The 22,237-nt window shown below is 43.8% G+C and overlaps 1 protein-coding gene across 2 annotated transcripts in view; it reads right to left on the bottom strand.

Annotated features, from left to right (window-relative positions):
• The window catches only part of LOC144890724 (uncharacterized), a 90,230-nt gene that overhangs the window by 30,849 nt on the left and 37,144 nt on the right, over positions 1-22,237 (bottom strand). Inside the window, exon 1 of one of the 2 annotated variants that reach the window (XM_078772370.1) lies at positions 21,628-22,237. This exon is cut by the window's right edge and continues 651 nt beyond it. The exons of the other annotated variant lie outside the window; for it this stretch is intronic. The gene's annotated coding sequence lies outside the window, so the exon portion shown is untranslated. The remainder of the gene's footprint in view (positions 1-21,627) is intronic. 2 annotated transcript variants of the gene reach the window in all.

A 22,237-nucleotide genomic window follows, 5' to 3' on the forward strand; every position in this document is an offset into this window, starting at 1 on the left:
CAGATAGTGAAATTGAAATTGATGAACTAGAGTATCTAAACTTTCTGGCTAATACATAGACGCTTTACTTTAAGTAAAGTTAAATACATAAAACGAGTTGAAAAGCTCAAAGGTGTTTTACTTTAAGTAAAGTTATATACATAAAACGAGTTGAAAAGCTCAAAGATGTTTTACTTTAAGTAAAGTTATATACATAAAACGAGTTGAAAAGCTCAAAGATGTTTTACTTTAAGCACAGTTTCATCTTTAAAAAAGCCTCTAAAAAAGGCACTTTGTTTTAAGTATAATTTTACTATATAAATACATATGATCAAAGCAACGTATTGCGACGTTTGTGAACAAGAATATAAACAATACAAAAGACACCTTAAAACTAACAAACACACATTTAATCTACTTCACCTACTATCTCCTATTCAGAAGGAAACAAAACACTGTTCTGCATGTAATAAAAATATCCTCAAGAAAGGCTTCGAAATACATCTTAAAACAATTCTACATTTATCAAATTTTATCACAACTAAAAACTCTGATGGCGCATTCAAAGAACATATTAAAATAAGCGTCTTTAACTTCAAACCTCCTGAACCAGAATCTATAGTTGATGCTGTAAAAATAGTTAAACCTGCTGTTCAAACGTTGATTGAAAAAACACTAAAATAAATGAAACCACTTAAATTTTATATGGGAGTAAAATTAGAAATGACAAAGGACGAAGGAGTTATAGATACACCATACATGAGAACTGAGCCACACTTTATATCTTCATATCAAGATTTTAAAACATCAGGAGTCTATGATGAACTTATTAAACAAGAGCAAGATGTGGACAATTCAATCGTAGGAAGTGGATTCAATATAGGAAAAATTATTTACATAGACATTCATATTCTTAAATCAGATCCTCTAAAAGCTTCTTCCTACATTGATTTACCCAGTGTTATCAAAAATAGAAAAGCAGTTATCAATATCAAAAATAAAGACAATAAATGTTTTCTCTGGTCTATTCTAGCACACTTACATCCTCCACATTTTCATGATGAAAGAGTATCTCATTATAAAAAATATGAGAATACATTAAATACGAAAGATCTAAAGTTTCCGATGGCTTTAAATGATATTCCTAAATTTGAAAAGATAAATAATTTATCAGTTAATGTTTATGGTCTAACAGAAACAAACAGCATTCAGGTTTTAAAGCTTTCTGACAATTGTGAACAAACTCATATTAATGTTCTATATTTTAATTCAGAGGAAAATTCACATTATACATACATCAAAGATATTGCTAAATTAATAAAACCACAAGTATGTAAAAGAACAAATAAAATATATATTTGTTTGCATTGTCTTAACTTCTTCCATACACAAGAAAGATTAGATAAACATTCAAATTATTGTGGTGAACATAAATCAACGGTAATCAATATGCCTAAAGAAGGCTCAAAGATCACATTCAAAGATGAAAAGAAAAAGATCAAACATCCATTTGTTATATATGCTGATTTTGAAAGTATTCTAGAAAAAATAGATACTGCTTCTCCAGATCCAAAAGAATCATACACAAATAAATATCAAAAACATACTCCTTGCGGTTTTTGTTATTATATCAAATCATCCGTTGGTGATAAATATAACAAGTTAGAGGAGTATAGAGGCTCAAATACCCCAGAGGAGTTTGTGAAACGACTAGAAAAAGACTGTGTCCGATTAACCAAGATAATGAGAGAAACCAATAAACCAATGTCCTTGACGAGTGAACAGAAAAGGGAATTTAGAAAAAACAATGTTTGTCATATTTGTGAGGAAAAAATTGGTGAAGGTCTAAAGGTTAGAGATCATTGTCATCTCACTGGTAAATATAGAGGTCCGGCTCATCAAAGTTGTAATATTAATTATAAACTCCCCTCTTTCATTCCTGTCTTTCTTCATAACAATGCTCATTATGATACGCATCTATTTATTAATGAACTTTCAATGACATCTGGACACATTTCAGCAATTCCTAACACGGATCAGAAATACATTTCATTCACAAAAACAATTCACACATCTCCTATTACTCATATCAGATTTATTGATACATTTAAATTCATGGCAAGTCCATTGGCTAACTTGGTTCAAAATCTAAAAGAGTTTCCATGTCTTTCAGAGTATTTTTCAGATAAAGATTTTCTAACACAAAAGGGAATTTACCCCTATGACTATATGGACTCATTTGAGAGATTCAATGAAACACAACTTCCTTTAAAAGAAAATTTCTATAACAAATTAAACAACAGTCATATATCTGATAAAGATTATGTACACGCACAAAATGTTTGGGAAAAATATAACATCAAGAATCTTGGCGAGTATCACGATTTGTATCTCAAAACTGATGTGCTTTTATTGGCCGATGTATTTGAAGCCTTTAGATCTGTTTGTCGCACTGGATATGGATTGGATCCTGCTCACTACTACACAGCACCTGGATTGGCTTGGAGCGCGATGTTGAAAATGACAAAACAAGCTTTGGATTTGATAACCGATGTCGATATGCTTTTGATGATTGAAAAGGCAAAAAGTGGTGGAATTTCACAAGTATGCTCGAGCAGATACGCAAAAGCAAATAACAAATATCTTCCAAATTATGATTCAATGAAAGAGAGTTCTTACTTGATGTACTATGACGCAAACAACTTGTATGGCTGGGCAATGTCTCAAGCTCTTCCTTATGGGAAACTAAGATGGGTAAAGGAAAAAGACTACACAAAGGTTTTACAAGATGTATGTATCTCTACACAAAAAGAATTGGATGATTCAAAGGTTGGTTATTATTTTGAGGTCGATTTAAAATATCCTGAAGAACTTCATATCAAACATAAAGATCTTCCATTTGCTTGTGAGAAAGAAAGTCCAAAGAAAGAATGGTTGAGTGATTATCAACGATCGTTTGATATAGGTGAATCAACAGAAAAATTACTGACTACATTATATAACAAGAAAAATTATGTATTACACCAAAGAAATTTGCGACAATATTTATCAAAAGGTCTAAGAGTAGAGAAGATCCACAGGGTTCTAAAGTTCAATCAAAGTCATTGGTTAAAGGGGTACATTGATTTTAATACACAAAGAAGAACAGAGTCAAAAACAGATTTTGAGAAAGACTTTTATAAATTGATGAATAATGCGGTCTTTGGTAAGACCATGGAGAATGTGAGGAAAAGACAAAATATCAGACTAGCAACATCTTGGGAACAAGCATCAAAATTAATTAATAGACCGAGTTTTACTAGAGCTGAGGTCTTTACTGAGAACTTTTGTGCGATCCATTTGGTTAAAGAGAGTATTGAAATGGACAAACCTATTTACATTGGAACATCAATTCTTGACTTGTCAAAGTCATTAATGTATGATTACTTTTATATTAATCTAAAATCAAAGTATAAGGATAATGTGTCATTGTTGTATATGGATACTGATAGTTTTATTTTGAAAATTAATACTGATGATGTTTATTCAGACATGAAAAAGGACATTAATATCTATGATACAAGTAATTACAGTCCAGAGAGTGAGTTGTTCTCTTCTAAAAATAAAAAGGTGATTGGAAAGTTCAAGGATGAATTGGGAGGAAATGTTTTGAGTGAATTTGTGGGATTGAGGTCGAAGGCTTATGCTTATAAATACATTGTGAATAACGTTGAAAAGACTGATAAGAAGTTAAAAGGTATAAAGAAAAATGTCATTAAAGAAACAATAAACTTTAAGGATTATTATAACTGTTTAACAACAAAGAAAGAAGAGTTTAGAAAGATTAATGGAATAAGAAGTTATAAACATCAATTATATTCAGAAGAGGTGAATAAGAAAGCATTGGGGGCTTTTGATGATAAGAGGTTTATTTTAGAAAATGGAATTGATAGTCTCCCTTATGGTTATATAAGTATATAAGTGATAAGATATATGTGATAAGATATATAAGTGATATGATATAAGTGATAAGATATATAAGTGATAAGATATATAAGTGATAAGATATATATAAGTGATAAGATATATATATATATAAGTGATAAGTTAAAAAAGGGGGTTAGGGATTTTAACGGGCTACCACCGCCTTTTTTACTATTATATAAATGATAGAACCAAGTATCAACCAGACTAAAGAGTGGAGGTGTAATCAACCTTGGTATATAAATGGAAAACATAACGAATGTGAAAAATATCAGATTCAAGAGGTTGAGAGAATCACTGGTCAGAAGGTTCTCAAGACGGATAAACGTATTCATTTGTTAAGTGGGGTAATGGAGGGCGGGAAGAAAAATATATTAGAGTGGAGTGAGAACTTTAATGGTTATCAATCGGATAATAAATATTATAATTTTAAAATGGTATGTGGGAGAGGAGGAGGTCAAACAAGAACCCTCCGTGAAACATACCACTTTATACTTTCACAACAAAAGGTTAAGGAACCTGTATACTTTATAAATATACTTGATGGGGATGAGTTCTATAGGAGAATGGAACTCTTTAAAAAGTTAGAAAGAGATAATATATTTATAGGCTCATTAGTAGAGTGGTCTAAGGAACTACATTAAGGGGGTAGTGGGGGGAATAGGGTAAAAATTACATGTAAGTGAGAAGGATCATAGGTTCATAAGGCTAGAAGGATTATAGGTTCATAAAGGAAGAAAATCATAGGTTCATAAGGTGAGAAGGATTATAGGTTCATAAGGTGAGAAGGATTATAGGTTCATAAGGCGAGAAGGATTATAGGTTCATAAGGTGAGAAGGATTATAGGTTCATAGAGGGAGAAATAGAGGTGTTTATGATTTTTGAAAAAGACAGGGGGGTAAATGACATTAGATAGGGATTTCCCATGTTAAACGGAGGTGTCCCAGAAGCAACATTTATCACCTACTCCTGTCCACCAAGTTTCGTCAGAATCCATCCACAATGTTTTGAGATATCCTGCTCACAGACAATCAGAAACGACCTCCACCTACCTTTAGTGGCAGAGGTAAAAATATCAAAATAAATCACAGAACAAAAAGGTTACTTCTTGACATTCTATGTTGAATTTAAAAAACTAGGGCATGCCCGTACTATATCTATATCTAAAATTATATCCCCCCCTCTATTTACATGAAATGGTTTGGTCCATGAAATGTTTTGGTTCATTCGCAACGCCAAAGCGAACGGCGAACGCTTTACATGAAATGGTTTGGTTCATGAAATGTTTTGGTCCATTCGCAACGCCAAAGCGAACGGCGAACGGCTTGCGAGTACAGTGACAATCCCCCCGGGGTTTTAATTAGTTTTAAAACATCGTTTAACGCCAACATAGCGCCAACATAGTTTGCCGACGGGAAATAAATGAATACGCTCTCAAATGTGCCATCCGAGGCAGAGTGTGTTCGCCACGTTCGGCACACGCGATAGCTCGCTGCTCTCTGATTGGTTGAATCGTTTTTTGGACATAGCTCGGTAAGTAATTGTCCGATTAATATGAAACCTTGAAAAGGCACATCCTCGGGTCCCCAGCAATATACCTGGCAAGTTTAAAGTATATCGGACCCGTGGTTGTCGAGAAACAGCGGTCACAGACAAACAAACGTACAAACAAACAAACGTACAAACAAACAAACGTACAAACAAACAAACACACAGAGATTACTGGAATTATAGATAGATACATCACATACCAGACGTGGGTGTTAATCCATCATCCTGAAATTGGAGACTGCAGAAATCCTCACGTGGCGCACGTTTCTGAGTTAAGTGTGATGCCGATCAGGAAGAAGAAGCCATGCTACCAAATTTGTACACTTCCGGAATTGATTTATTTGTATTCAAATGTCTGGTAATTGTTTTGTATTTATTTACGTGAATGTGTACTTGTATATAATTGTCATCCATTTAAAAAGGCTTCCACAGTATCGAGCGATTTTTTATTTTTTTTTAACTCCAAAAAAAGAACATTTTTTTTTAATGTTTTTTTTTTTTTGCCTAATCGAGCGATTTTTTTCCATTTTTGCCTTTTGCCTCCCAGGCACTCACTGATGAACCTCTGAAAGTTTGATGAAGATCCGTTCAGCCATCTCTGAATAAAACGTGGACACACACACAGCCAACTCGCATTTATCTAAATATCTATAAAGCTCAGTTGACTTTTTGCTCCACCAAATAACAGCGAAACGGAGTTGAGGAAAAGTGTGAAAATTCTACAGATGCTGTGATAAATAACTACCTCTGTCGGTTTTAATGTGTAATAGAGAATAGACGTCTGGTTCAATTTTTGAATTAAATTTAAATCCCGATTTATATATATTGTTACGGAAACGGTGTACGGCACTCCCCTTAGTGGGGGGGGGGGGGGGGGTGGGGGTTAATCCCCCTTCTATTTGCACTGGCCGTCTCCGCTCCTGAAGCTACCCCGCTCCCTCCACGAGGCAGGTGGGCAACCTCGCTCGAGGCCACGGACGAGATGTTATTTTGCCGAGCGGTTTTTAGCAGCCCGCGGCTCGAGCCATTAACAAAAACTAAACCCGATCCTAAACGTTGGCCAAATCGTGCCACAGGTACTCAATGGGGAAATCACAAAGACGATCGGACGAGCATGAAGAAGACGAAGGTAGGAAATAACAGGATTTATTATTATTTACACAAGACTAAAGGAAGAAAAGCAATCAAAGTAATATAAAGAAAATGGAGGGAGCAGAAGGACACAGAGCAATTTCTAGCTTATCTATAGAGGCTTAACTTATACCCAGGACAATACGGACAGAACGAACTCACTCACACGAATAGGGAATTGCAGATTGGATTGGCTGGAGGGAGAGGAAGGTGGGACCACAAGGCTGGAAGGTTTGGCAGGGCGGCACAGCAAGCAGGTCCTCTCCAGGCTGGAAGCGAGCAAGGCGGCGGCAAGCACACGTATTTTCGTTGCACGCGGCAGGGGCTGGTTGTCGCTGAATGCCTCGGGCTCCCTCGGTCATCTGCTCATGGGGGCTTCCCCCCCACGGGTTATATAGCCACGCCCTACCAAGCCATGGCCACACCTTACCAAGCCGTGCCCACCGAGTCCTGGTTGGGCGCAAGGGCTTCCTGGCTCCACCTCCTGAAGACGATGGGCCGGCCACGCCCTTCTCCCCCGAGTTGACCGCGTGCGTAATGGAGTTTGGAGTGAAGAAAACAGCCCAATGCAACGGTGGCGAACGCCGCAGAAAACCGCCCAATGCAACGGTGGCGAACGCCGCAGAAAACCGCCCAATGCAACGGTGGCGAACGCCGCAGAAAACCGCCCAATGCAACGGTGGCGAACGCCGCAGAAAACCGCCCAATGTTACTGGCACTTTGAACAGATGATTTGGGGGAAACTTGAAAAGGGAACTATCTTATTCCATCTCATGCAATGCAGAGTCAACTAATGGGCAACAGAGCCTTAAACTGGAACACATAATAAAGAAATAACTATTTAGAAGGGTATATGATTTTCTACGTGCATGCGATGGACTAACTAAGGGGACGACCTTTGACCTTTACACAAATTGATGGAGGTATTTACAAGAATCATTACCTTCGCAAAAGCGGAAGGTTATGTTTTGATCGCTGTGTATTTATTTGTATGTCTGTGTGTGTGTGTGTATGTTATTCGCATAACTCAAAAAGTATTCAACCGAATTGCATGAAATTTGGTGGGATGATTGGTTATTATACGGGACACATTTGATTAGATTTTGGGAGCAATCGGGTCAAAGGTCAAGGTCAAGGTCACGAAAAGGTCAAAATCGTATTTTTGTTGTTCTGTTCCCTACACTCCCATGCCAAGTACAGAACAGTAGCTGCGGCGAAGGTATGCGCTCTACCGAGTGCCCGTTCTAGTTACAATTGACAGAGGGTGATATTTACAACAATTACAACGTGCAGGATTCTCAAATCCGCAACAATATATATATATATATATATATATATATATATATATATATATATATATATATATATATATATATATATATATATATATATATATATATATATATATATATATATATATCTCTCTCTCTATATATATATATACATGTATATATATATATATATATATATATATATATATATATATATATATATATATATATATATATATACGTATATACTGTATGTATATATATATATATATATATATATATATATATATATATATATATATATATATATATATATATATATATATATATATATATATATACAGTGGAACCTTGACTTACGAGTTTAATTCGTTCTGTGACCGAGCTCGTAACTCAATTTGCTCGTTTCTCAAATTAAATTTCCCCATTAAAATGCATTGAAATGCTATTAATCCGTTCCAGCCCGCCAAAAACCACACCAATTTTTTTTTAAATATACAGTATATATAAAAATATCTCGCGCTTTATATTTCACCTGTATGCAGCATACAAGTTGGCAGGATGGCCTGGACTGGAGGTACGCACACTTGACTCTAAACTGTCCAGCCTGGGTTTGAATCCTGACCCAGCTATAACCTGTCATGGGTGAATCACAGGCAGGGTGATTCATCAATGTGTGTACCGCTAAACTGGGCGCCCCGTTTGCGTCCCATTAGTTGTTGGATGTTAAGGATCTCACCGTGTTTTCCACAAAGAGAAGGCGAGCTATCGCCGGCACTCTGAACAAGTTGTGGCCTGGCATGCTCTTCTCCTCTGCCGTTATATACGTCCTCCTCGGCATCTTTTTCCAGAAGAGCCCTGTCTCGTCACAGTTGAAGATTTGCTGGGGGATGTATCGTTCGGCTTCTATCAGTTCGGCAAAAGTTATAATAAAATCTTCAGCTGCCTTCACATCCGCCTCACCAAGTCGACAACACGCACACCTCGCTCATGTTTTTCGACGATTGCGTGTTTTATATCCAAGCACATCATCCTCTTCTTCTTCTCAGTACTGCCCTTGGCACTCAATTTCTTAGGACCCATGGTTAAAACTAAGAAATTTTCCAAAATAACCAAAATGCGGAAACAAAGCAGCAGCGATATACGGCAGAGATACTTGCACGGCAAGATAACCACGTGACCAGAACCCACCTGGTGGCGGGTAGCGTAAGCTCCAAAATAACCAACATGCGAAAACAAAGCAGCAGCGATATACGGCAGAGATACTTGCACGGCAAGATAACCACGTGACCGGAACCCACCTGGTGGCGGGTGGCGTAAACTCAAAATAACCAAAATGCGAAAACAAAGCAGCAGCGATATACGGCAGAGATACTTGCACGGCAAGATAACCACGTGACCGGAACCCACCTGGTGGCGGGTAGCGTAAGCTCCAAAATAACCAACATGCGAAAACAAAGCAGCAGCGATATACGGCAGAGATACTTGCACGGCAAGATAACCACGTGACCGGAACCCACCTGGTGGCGGGTGGCGTAAACTCAAAATAACCAAAATGCGAAAACAAAGCAGCAGCGATATACGGCAGAGATACTTGCACGGCAAGATAACCACGTGACCGGAACCCACCTGGTGGCGGGTAGCGTAAGCTCCAAAATAACCAACATGCGAAAACAAAGCAGCAGCGATATACGGCAGAGATACTTGCACGGCAAGATAACCACGTGACTGGAACCCACTTGGTGGCGGGTGGCGTAAACTCAAAATAACCAACATGCGAAAACAAAACAGCAGCGATATACGGCAGAGATACTTGCACGGCAAGATAACCACGTGACCGGAACCCACCTGGTGGCGGGTGGCGTAAACTCAAAATAACCAAAATGCGAAAACAAAGCAGCAGCGATATACGGCAGAGATACTTGCACGGCAAGATAACCATGTGACCGGAACCCACTTGCTGGCGGGTGGCGTAAGCTCGTAACTCAGATCTCGGCTCGCATCTCAAAGCAATAAACCGCCCGAGCGACGGCTCGTATCTCGGAAAACTCGTAAGTTGGTGCACTCGTAAGTCAAAGTTCCACTGTATGTATGTATGTATATAATATATATATATATATATATATATATATATATATATCTATATATATATCTATATATATATCTATATATATATATATATATATATATATCTATATATATATCTATATATATATCTATATATATATATATATATATATATATATATATATATATATATCTATATATATATATCTATATATATATATCTATATATATATATCTATATATATATATCTATATATATATATCTATATATATATATCTATATATATATATCTATATATTGTTACAGACGTGGCTTAGATGTTAGTTTACCGAGCGGTTTTGGTATGACCACGTCTGCACAAGTTACCGATTATACTCGACGTTGACGAAGCCGTGCCACGCTGGCTCAATAAGAAAAAGAAGACACCCGGCTGGGTTATAAAATGACGACACCAGGGATACGGTTCTCAAGACCTCCGGAGGAGATTATATTCGTTACGGAAAAGGTTAGATTACAGGGGCTAGAGGTACAACATAGAAAGACAAGCACTTAGACACAATCTTATATTATTCCCCAACAGACGACAGGCAAACGGGACAACGGCTGACTCACACGGGGGTTGATGGAAAGGACAGGCGGGTAGCGATGGCTCCAGGTGCACCTGTGCTCAAAGGTTAGAATCGACCCGGTCCGGTCCAGAGATGCGGGAGGTTTCACAGCGCTCGGAGGGGACGTTCTTTCACAGGCGGGCCTTTCTCTCTCAGCGCTCGCAGGTCCTTCTTTTTCCAGCTCGGGGCGCATCTCCCGTCACATCCGGCACGTGGCCGCGTATATCCGGCGGGGAGTGACACGCCCTCGGCTCGTTAGCTCCGCCTCGTGGAATCGGCACGTTGCTTCTCATTGGGTGCGTGCGGGGGGGTTTACCAGGCTCCGCCCTTGACGAGGAGCTGACAAGGAGCCCCTTCGTGGTAACCCCGTGGAGCGCGTGGTCAATGGCGCTAATCGAGCCGGTGTGAGGACGCATCCTCCCCCGCTCCGCCGCCATCTCCTCTGTTGTTGTTGTAATTGTTGGGGAAGAAGATGGAAGGAGGTATGGGAAAGGTCCTAAACTCACTACTGATGCCATATAATCACATTCTGGTGCAACGAAGAGTCATAATTAATGGAAACGAGGCCTTAACTGACATAGACTAAGAATAACTAGGAAGATGTCCGAAAGTTGTCTACGTGTGGTGCGGTGGACCTGGGCACGACATTTAATGGGGGAATAAGGGGAAGGTCGGCTCTACTGATTGTTATTTACATGCAATGGGACTAGGGAATGGGGGATTGGGGAAAGTTGGGGAGTATTGGAGAAAATAGGGGAATATTTACAAGCGGATATGGAGGCCAAATTCCATATTCGCAACATTGCACCCTTCTCTACCCTCGGGGCGTCCCGACCCGATAAATTTTTACCTACTTTAGTGTGGCACGCAATGTAGTTCCCTCTACTATTAACTCTACCCTGAGTGCGACAGTTTTACAGATATTCACGAATGAGTAAATATGTCCCCCTGCGACGTTGCACCCTTCTCCTCACAGAAACACACCCACAGGATAACCGAATCCGGAAAGAATTCGCAAACTAAACATACAGCCGGTAGGGAGCATTATTTACAAGATTACGCTGATATCTACACTACGATCCAGGACCTGTTTTTGGAGGAACACATGCAGATGTTATGCATAGAGAGAGCGCGCTTGCCAGCATCGATACACCAACCCACGAGTGCTCTGTGGCCGACGGCCTTTAATAACGTGCAGAGCACCCTTCCCGAGCATCAAAAGCACCACCCCACCACCAATCGGTGCAGTCACCATTGTTCATTGGAATAAAAATAAATTCGACAACCCCTAACCCTGCAGGTGTCTCTTGCTCTTCGTGTGGCCTTCAGTGGTGTTAATTAACAGTGGTTCACCTTTATGGCATAGGTGCCACGTTGACCCATAGGTCCATCCCCGGGTGGTGCTTGGCCGCAAACGAACTGCGGTCCATTGTGGGTGGCCACAAACATTGCGGTCCATATGGTGTATCGATCCCGGCAGCAAACAGCGAAAGTGCAGGCCCACAACTGCGCAGCCAGCACCTCTCTCTCCTCTCTCTCTACCCCAAAGCCAGATCCTCGGAGGTGGGAGACAAAAGAAGCAGACAAGTGAGTAAGGTGGTAAGGGCGCAAAAGTGCACGCAATGTAAGGTGATGCACACTGGGGGCACATGGGAACCAGGTGAGACAGGTACGTTCCTATCGTACGCCCCCCCCCCCCCCCCCCACCAGGTAACCTACATGGCCCCTCCCTTACCCCTTACTGTATCCACAAAACACAACACTACCCATAAACATCTACTTTACAAATCAACAAACATCCCTACTGTCTTCCCCGTTCCTCCCATAAACCAAATTCGTCTTCTCTCCCTCCTAACCAATCAAATTTGCCATTTTCAACTCTCATCAAAATTTGCCATTTTCAACTCAACATCAAAATTTGCCATTACCAATTCATCATCAGTCCCTCCTAGGGAGGGAGAGATGGAATCACCCCAATGTCTCATCCACGTCGTGATGCGTCTCACAAATCCACAGCAATCTCATTTCCTGCTACAAAACAAAGAAAACACAGGTGTGGAGTCATCATCATCACCACAGGCAAGTGGCTGCGTATGGTGCGACAGGTTCATCAATCCTAACTATCTCCTAAATGACTTTAACAACTTTACACTACCCGGGGTCTTTCTCCGGCCAAACCATTGGCCCTCTTACACTATGGGTTCTAAAAACCAATTCCCATTGGCCAAACTGTGGTGCTTTTCAATTTGGGGTCTCACTCCCCCGATTCATCTCCCGGTGCCCTCGCACAATTTCCGGGCTGTGGCGTGTACCTCTCCCAGCGGGTCTACCCACCTGCACACCTCCACCACTGCAGTTGCCACCCGAGCTTACCTAGCTCCTCACCCTAACCTAACTAACTGGGGCAGGCCCTCTGGCGCTCTCCCCACTCGGTGCCCTCTCTGGCACTGGGCTACCCGATCCACACCCGGGATCCTCAGGCACCCACTCACAACTACCGGCTCCCAGAGCCCACCTGCGGCCTCACCTGGCCGACATCCTCACAGTGGTGGAGTGCCCAACCAACTACACACACTAACAGGCTACACGCCCAGCCATTTCCACAACACTAATGCACCCATCCACAACACCATTCTGCAACCGCACCACAAATGCCAATATCCAACCACAACTTACCTATACCCTCTACCTAACACTTACACTACCCGCCCCGGGTATTCGTGAAAGGGGTCCACTCTTCCCCCATCCACACCTTCGCACCATGCACACCACTCCGTACCACTTACTCCAACTCTCTCCACACACCTGTACTTGCACACCTGTGCTCTCACACTTGGTGCCACCTGCACCCTTCTCTCCCCAAGCGCATTCGCGCTGATCCACACACTCACTACTCATACACTGCTCCACACACCTGTCCAATTGCACACCTGTGCAATCACACCTGTTCCATTCTCACAAACACGGCATCATCTCAGCTAACTACTCCCTTCTGAAACTTGCGCTTCCCAGTCGTCCCTTTAAACTATTGCGCTCCCACGTCATTATCATCCACACTAATCTACCTGCGTCCCTACTACAGGTATCAGTCACTAACTAAACTTAACGTCACCTAAGGTCATCTTCTCTAGATCCCTATCAATATAACCTAACCCACCCGGGCTAGTTTTCACTGCCATACACCCCATAAACTATTGCTCCTTTGCCCCCCTCATGGGAAGGGTGGCAGGGATGCCATCCCACCACATCGGGGGTCTCTCACTACCAATTTTGCACATCAAATTTCAACAAATCAAAAATTTGCCAATCACTACCCATCATCTGCCAATCATTACTGCCAATCCTTTGCCAATCACCAAATTTTGTTTTTCTCTAATTTTGGGTCCAAAACACTATCCTCATCACCCAGTCGACTCACTAATACCTCTCGGTGCGCCAATCCCTGTCCAAAGCCCGGCTTCGTAAAGCCAAGCAATGGATGCTGGTTGTTTTGTGCCAGCGGCTGGATGCGTCCCGCATTCGGGGCAGGGACGGGGGCTTACCCAGGCCGAGATCCCACGCACCACTTCGGCGTGGAGCCATCCAATGTCCCGATCTCGACCTGCCGGCACGTCTCAATAGAAAGTGGTCGCCATGACGACCCTTCCTATCGAGCTGCCCGCTCCGCCTAGTGGAGCCCGGACGCGGCCGTTCCACGCGAGGCCCAGCGTGGATCGCGCACGGCGGTTCTTTTGAAACCGCCGTGGTTCGGATCCCCGCTGGTTCTCGCGGCACGCGAAGCCCGGCACGCACCGAGGGCCTGATTCGGCTATAAGTCGTTCTAAACTCTACCCCGTCTAACGTCGATGCTTCACCTGCATGCTTACATCCCGCAGCCCGTTCCTTGCTCACACATCCAGCCGTGCCCATGCTCCTCGTACCTTTCCTTACACACCCAGGTACACCCATTCCACTCACAGCCTTGGTCACACACCTGACCACCGAACACTTTGGCACACATTCGTCGCTCGCACACCTCACCAATACACCTCTTCGCGCCCCCTCCTCGGTCACCTCCTCTGTGACAATCACAGGTGTGCTCTCATTCGCACACCCAACCACGTGCCTCACCACCAACTCCAGCGTGCATTCCCACTCACGCTCTACCATTCCAGGTGTGCATCCTTCCATCCCAGGTGTACATCCTCGCTCACCTGTCACAACTAACTCACGCTCCATGTCACTCTCACTACTTTCACCTCCACTCGTGACAACGCACTCACCCTTACTCTTGACAGCACACTCTTTCCCCATGCACCTGTCCGTCACACACCTTTCTCGCGCACACTCTCCCGTTACACCCTCTGTAACACTCACCACAGGTGGACACTCTTCCTTACTTCTGACAGCGCACTCTTTCCTCATGCACCTGTCCGTCACACACCTTTCTCGCGCACACTCTTGCGCACACTCTCCCGTCACACCCTCTGTAACACTCACCACCCCGCGCTTCCACGTGCTCCCTCGCACACGCGCTACGACCGACTCACTCTCGCCAGCACACTCACTCCTTGGCACGCACTTTTTCCTCACACACCCCAGAGTCGGACTTTCTTGCACACCTCCATTTTCGCACACCAGACCTGTCGCACACTTCACCAACGGCCTCTCACGAACACCCGGGTCTATCTCGACCCCCAAGCCTCTTAAATCACCTGGCGCATCATACGCACGACCATATTGGTCACCACTTACACCGGGTCCTCTTCCTCTTCGCTTCTCCTCCATCACCTGCGAATCCCTCATCCGGTTAACGAGCACATCACGATCCAAACACAGACTTTGGACCAATTCTTTTATCTCCTCTTTTATATCTCTTTGTTATCCCCTCTCCGTCGCTTCTTAATTTCGCTCACCCCTTCTTCCACTTCTTCTAATTTGTGCCTCACCTCTTTTATTCCCCGGTACGTCTCCTCAAGCTCGTCCTCCAAGGCTACCTTGACCGTTTCCATGTGCGTCCTCACCTGCCGGTCCTTCGTCTCCATTACCTCTATCACCTCGTCCAACCTCGTTGTCAGTCCCTCACGTACTATCTGACATTCCCTCTTTGTCGCTATTAAGTCGTTTTTTATGTCGTTTTGTGTCGCTTTTAAACCTCCTAATACTGCAGTGTTCCTTTGAACCTGCTCCGTTAGTCCTTTTTGTCCCTCCGTCAGCTGTTCCACCTCCTGCGTCAGGTCCTCTATGCCCCCTTGTAACTTTACAGTCCCCTTTCTCACCTCCTTTTCCATGTGCTCCTCACAGTGCCTCACCTCCTCGCGCAGCTCCTCCGACCTCCTCACTCACTCCTCTTCTGATCTCCTCTCCCATCACTTGCATCTCCTGCCCAGATGCCACCCTCATCTGCTCCATTTCCTCCCTGTGAGCATCCAGTTTGGTTTCTACCCCCATTCTGACCCCCTCTATCTGCTGCTCCATTTGTTTAACTTCCCTTTCCGCTTGGTCCCTCATGTCCCTCAATTTGCCTTCCATACTGTTTTCTAACCCCTCTAACCCATTTTTCACTCCCTCTATCTGATTCTCCTGGGCAGCCATTCTATTTTCTACCCCCATTAACCCATTTTTCACTTCTTTTATCCCGTTGTCTAACCCCTCAAAATTATTGTCTAACTTCCCAAATTTCTTGTCTAACTCCTCAAAATTATTGTCTAACCCCTCACTGGTACCCCTCGCTTCGTCCCTCAATACCCCCATTTGGCCCTCTAATCGCCCACTATCAACCCTCATTTGCTCACTCTGAGCATCCATCCGGTTCCCCATTACCCCCATTTGGTCCTCCAATCGCTCACCCTGAGCATCCATCCGGTTCCCCATTACCCCCAATTGGTTACTCTGCAGTTTGAGGGACGCCTGCATTTGCGCCATAAATTGCTCCATGAGGACCTGCATCTGGGCCATCCCTCCCACTTGTGCAGCGGGTGCGGCCGCCGTAGCTATGTGCGAGGCGCCATTTCGCGCGTCTGCTACCCCCGCTGTTTCGCTCTCCTCATGTCCCTCATGTCCCTCAATTTGGTCCTGGACCGACCCTGCTTCACTCTCCCCTACCGGACCCCAGCCGTCTTGATCCGCCATGGCGCGACTTTCAAAATTCGAGTTTCGTAACACAAATTCGAAATTTCGCCGTTATAATTTCGTCGAGCGCAGTAACCGCGGGACCGCGCTCCGGATCGATTTGGTCGAGCGCCGTACGCGCTCCGGCTCGATTTTCCCTCCCAAAATTTGGGCCTAACTAATTTAGTCCCGGGTCCGAATCTCACTCCTCGACACCAATTGTTACTCTAATAGTACAATTGGTGTTCCAAAATTTGGGCTAAATAAATTTAGTCCCAGGTTCGAATCCCACTCCTGACACCAATTGTTACAGACGTGGCTTAGATGTTAGTTTACCGAGCGGTTTTGGTATGACCACGTCTGCACAAGTTACCGATTATACTCGACGTTGACGAAGCCGCGCCACGCTGGCTCAATAAGAAAAAGAAGACACCCGGCTGGGTTATAAAATGACGACACCAGGGATACGGTTCTCAAGACCTCCGGAGGAGATTATATTCGTTACGGAAAAGGTTAGATTACAGGGGCTAGAGGTACAACATAGAAAGACAAGCACTTAGACACAATCTTATATTATTCCCCAACAGACGACAGGCAAACGGGACAACGGCTGACTCACATGGGGGTTGATGGAAAGGACAGGCGGGGTAGCGATGGCTCCAGGTGCACCTGTGCTCAAAGGTTAGAATCGACCCGGTCCGGTCCAGAGATGCGGGAGGTTTCACAGCGCTCGGAGGGGACGTTCTTTCACAGGCGGGCCTTTCTCTCTCAGCGCTCGCAGGTCCTTCTTTTTCCAGCTCGGGGGCGCATCTCCCGTCACATCCGGCGCGTGGCCGCGTATATCCGGCGGGGAGTGACACGCCCTCGGCTCGTTAGCTCCGCCTCGTGGAATCGGCACGTTGCTTCTCATTGGGTGCGTGCGGGGGGGTTTACCAGGCTCCGCCCTTGACGAGGAGCTGACAAGGAGCCCCTTCGTGGTAACCCCGTGGAGCGCGTGGTCAATGGCGCTAATCGAGCCGGTGTGAGGACGCATCCTCCCCCGCTCCGCCGCCATCTCCTCTGTTGTTGTTGTAATTGTTGGGGAAGAAGATGGAAGGAGGTATGGGAAAGGTCCTAAACTCACTACTGATGCCATATAATCACATTCTGGTGCAACGAAGAGTCATAATTAATGGAAACGAGGCCTTAACTGACATAGACTAAGAATAACTAGGAAGATGTCCGAAAGTTGTCTACGTGTGGTGCGGTGGACCTGGGCACGACATTTAATGGGGGAATAAGGGGAAGGTCGGCTCTACTGATTGTTATTTACATGCAATGGGACTAGGGAATGGGGGATTGGGGAAAGTTGGGGAGTATTGGAGAAAATAGGGGAATATTTACAAGCGGATATGGAGGCCAAATTCCATATTCGCAACAATATATATCTATATCTATATATATATTTATATATCTATATATATATCTATATATATATATATATATATCTATATATATATATATATATATATATATATATATATATATATATATATATATATATATATATATATATATATATATATATATATACTAGACGACCCATGACCCGTTGGGTCAATGTTATTATATATAATTAAGGGGTTACCATGGTTACAGTGGGGGGTCAAAGGTCAACCTCTGGTGAAGATATATAATTTTCTCACACTTTCTAATAGAGAGGCAAAATGCCATATAAAACTAAATTTACTGGTTCTAATTGCTTTTATTTATCAATCCTCACATAGAAGAGCAGTTTTTAGTAATGAGCAGTGAGGAGAAGACCCCTCAGCCGATGATGCCACCCCCTCAGCCAATGATGTGACCCCTCAGCCAATGATGCTACCCCTCAGCCAATGATGTGACCCCTCAGCCAATGATGCTACACTTCAGCCAATGATGCCACCCCTCAGCCAATGATGCCACCCCTCAGCCAATGATGCCACCCCGCAGCCAATGATGTGACCCCTCAGCCAATGATGCCACCCCGCAGCCAATGATGTGACCCCTAAGCCAATGATGCCACCCCGCAGCCAATGATGTGACCCCTCAGCCAATGATGCCACCCCTCAGCCAATGATGTGACCCCTCAGCCAATGATGCTACACCTCAGCCAATGATGCCACCCCTCAGCCAATGATGCTACCCCTCAGCCAATGATGCTACCCCTCAGCCAATGATGTGACCCCTCAGCCAATGATGCTACCCCTCAGCCAATGATGTTACCCCTCAGCCAATGATGCTACCCCTCAGCCAATGATGCCACCCCGCATCCAATGATGCCACCCCGCATCCAATGATGCCGCCCCGCATCCAATGATGCCTGCCCCGCATCCAATGATGTCGCCCCTCAGCCAATGATGTCGCCCCTCAGCCAATGATGCCACCCCCGCATCCAATGATGCCACCCCCGCATCCAATGATGCCACCCCGCATCCAATGATGCCACCCCCGCATCCAATGATGCCACCCCGCATCCAATGATGCCACCCCTCAGCCAATGATGCTACGCCTCAGCCAATGATGCTACCCTCAGCCAATGATGATGATGATGCTACCCCTAGACTACCCATGACCCGTTGGGTCAATGTCAGTTTGAATAGATATGAGAATAGAACTAAAGCGAACGCTGGACATCATCAGGGAGATTATTTGGGCCAGCAAGCCATAAGGCTCACCTCTCCAGCGTTCTAAATCACTTACCTGTGACACGTGATTTCGGCCCTTATCTCCGATCACGTTGACGGAAATCACCACAGCATATCGTCAAGATCCCTCCAAAAAGGCTCGTCTTTGTCACATACATCACGCAACGTGCGATCCACAGCCTCGAAACTCTCTCTCCTGATCAGAGGACACTCATCCCACACGATGAGTTTTGTACTTCGAAAGAGGTCTGCGATAGTGGAATTTTTGTCGATGTTGCATACGCCATCTTCCCTCGGTGTCAGAGGGATTTGGAACCTTGAGTGTGCTGTTCTTCCACCAGGCATGAGGGTAGCAGCTATGCCAGATGAGGCCACCGCAGGGGGGCAACTTCTCCACTCGCTCTCCTCACTTTAGAGAGAATCAGGTTAATAAGAAACATCTTCCCTGTGCCTCCAGGCGCGTCAATGAAAATCATTGATGACTGATTCGTGCGGATGTTGCTATTCGCGTCCATAGACGTGAGGTGTGATTCGTTGTCCGCGTCCGTAGCGCCGTCGGAGGGTTGATACGACATTCTTCCTGCAAATAGTATTGTGTTTGTGCTATCGTTTTGCCGATCATCAAATGACAAATAAATTACATTGTGAAAATTAAAGATTTCAAATAAACCTATTTAAAGTGTATGCGCATATAAATAATAAAAAAAATCGAAGAAATATCTCTCGGTAATTTCCTGAAACATATTTTGCTTCCGGGTAATAATGTTGAATGAAATGACGAAGATATATTCTGTATGCCTGTTATTTTAGGCGGTGTATTTTCGTATATCAACGTGGCGCGATTTTTAAAATATATCTCTGCAATTTCCCGTGTGTGCGTGAATGTTCTCAATTATTTCTTTTACCGAGTCTAAAACCATCGATAAAAATGAAATCAGATGGCGACTTACATTGAAGATAAAGGCGTGAAAGAGACTCAATGGCCTTGAAGATACAAGCCTTTCAGAATTCATTTCGTTCTATAAACGGAAACTTTCATCGGATTTTCTTCCCGTTTTTTTTCAACCGAGTCTAAAACTATGTTAGCGACTGTGAAAAATGAAATAATATATCGAATTTGATTTGAAATAAAACTGAGAGAGAGAGCAAGACACCACGGGCCTACAAAACAGTCCTCAAAGCTATGCGAGTTAATAAAATGGTGGATATTACTACTCTCTCAAAGGGGTAAGCCACGCCCCCGGACCGATCGAATGTTACATACAAACACGCAAGATTTCAATTTTATAATTATAATTATATATATATATATATATATATATATATATATATATATATATATATATATATATATATATATATATATATATTACATACATACAGACTTGGCATTTAATATGGAATTTTTTTTTTTTTCTTGACGGGTTTACTTTCTTAACTCAGTATATCAATCTGGTGAGTTTCTTTTACACTTTGGTGATTTATTTGTTAAAAGAACCATGTCACTGATTGTCTGTCGCAGCAAGAAGTCAACAACAGGATTATATCACAGGTGGCGTGGCAAAATGTATGGACAGGTGCATTTGATGATTGGCTTCACAGTCGGGTATACAAGGGTTGTTGCGTTCTGTATTAGTGGAAAACAACTGCTGCACGTCTCCAAAAGTTACTGCCGCTTCCTCTGGAGATGGTCCGTCAACTAGACAATGCTGTTTGTCATGGAGTGGTGGCTTTACGAAATTACGGCATGAAACAGCGTGCTATTGCTCGGCAGTATGGCATCACTCAAGGTCAGGTGTCAAAGATCCTGAAACGAAATGCTCAGAGGGGTGTCCCTACTCCAATACCGAGGCCAGGATGTCCCCGCAGAACCACAAGGAGGGATGATCGCCAGCTGCACCGGTTAGTCCGCAATGGCCGTACCAAGTCAGCTAATCGGCTTAGGGCTGAGTGGCAGCAACTGACAAATGTGCCTGTATCCAGAAGGCTAGTCAACCAACGACTGGTTCAAGCAGGCTATCATGCCAGGCGCCCCCTGAGAAAGACACGCCTGACCAGACAACACCGCCAGCGCCGATTGCAGTGGGCCAGAGAGCACCATCAATGGCAGCCAGGACACTGGAATCACGTGATCTTCAGTGACGAGTCTAGATTTCTGGTCTATCGTCAAGATGGCCGCGTCCGAGTGCGCAGACAAGTGCCTGAAGCCTACAACAAAGATTGTATAGTGCCAAGAGTCCAAGCTGGAGGTGGTGGGGTGACCGTTTTGGCTGCTTTTCATGCAGGGGGCAAAACTGACCTGGTTGTTCTGAATGTAAACCTGAACCGTTCAAGTGCAAGAAACATTGCTTCCAATTGGCTCGTGCAGCCTTTCGAGGAAACTTTGTCTTCCAAGATGACAATGCACGGCCTCATCGTGCTCGCATGATGTTGTGGAAATCATTCAAGACCACAACTTTAGTCCATATGTTGGTTTAATTCCATTAAGACCTTTGACATCATTCTGCAAATACAGGGATGCAATAGAAATAAGGTTTGGCATCACATAGGTCAATCCATAATATAGTTCAATGAAAGCAAGCGTAATATTCTATGCGGTACGTACCGTTAGCGAGTCTACTAGTCAATGTAACATGTCACAGGAGAAGTCGCCCAGAGCAACGGTTGCATCGGGTCTTATAGCCGCGCCCCCCTAGCGGTGTCAGCGAGCAGCAGGCATCACCTGGGTTCAGCATTAATACGATTTCACTTCATTCTCCCCACCGTTAGAATTACACTGCCGTGCGGCTAGAAGCGAGCGAGGCGTCAGCATTAACAGGGTGCGGAATCATGGTATCAGTCGGCCCAACCGTACCGGTCCGGACGGCGAATTTCCCTGCCAGCACGTGTCCGAAATTCCCCGGGTACGG

Source organism: Myxine glutinosa, chromosome 2 (assembly GCF_964187855.1).
Source record: "Myxine glutinosa chromosome 2, kmMyxGlut1.1, whole genome shotgun sequence".
Taxonomy (NCBI): domain Eukaryota; kingdom Metazoa; phylum Chordata; class Myxini; order Myxiniformes; family Myxinidae; genus Myxine; species Myxine glutinosa.